We start from the raw sequence: 617 nt of genomic DNA, 5'->3' as shown, positions 1-617 counted from the left end.
TGGTTGGCCCTAGCCGTCGTTTGCATTCACCCTACAAAAATGTTGAAAGAATCAAAGTTTCCAACACGAACAAAAATTAGTTGTTTTAGGGAGGTTATTACAAACAAAGTAAAAACAACAAGTGAATTGAAGTCAAAACATTGCGAATATTACAAAGATAAAACACAAGTCAATATCAACCGTTTGCCCTCCCTAGCTACGACGCCATTTGATTTACCGCTGTTTTGTGGTTGTTAAAATAAAAGATTGTTGGGGTTACCCCGGGTTGTGTCGGCATCTAGGGAGGTCAAATTAGAAGTTTTGACAAGTCTTTAATCAATGGAATATGTAGGATTTACTCATTCGCGTCATTGTCACAAAGTATCAAAGAATATTGAATGAATGAATGTTGTAGTAAACGAGATACAAAGAAAATTGTTTAAATCAATAAGGAAAAGCTAGGAAATGAATTTCTAGTGAGCCATGATGCATCATAGTGTGTTTATGGTTAATGAAAATCCTCTCGGTCTACTAGTATCTTCCTAGGTTTGGCCTTTCTTTTTGTCTTTCTACTTGTGGCTAGGTTTATTTCAAGGTTGAGAGGGAGTAGCCCTTGGTTGGCCCTAGCCCTCGTTTGC

Source organism: Ipomoea triloba, chromosome 16 (assembly GCF_003576645.1).
Source record: "Ipomoea triloba cultivar NCNSP0323 chromosome 16, ASM357664v1".
In the NCBI taxonomy this organism is placed as follows: domain Eukaryota; kingdom Viridiplantae; phylum Streptophyta; class Magnoliopsida; order Solanales; family Convolvulaceae; genus Ipomoea; species Ipomoea triloba.
Note: the sequence above shows the minus strand (reverse complement) of the source record.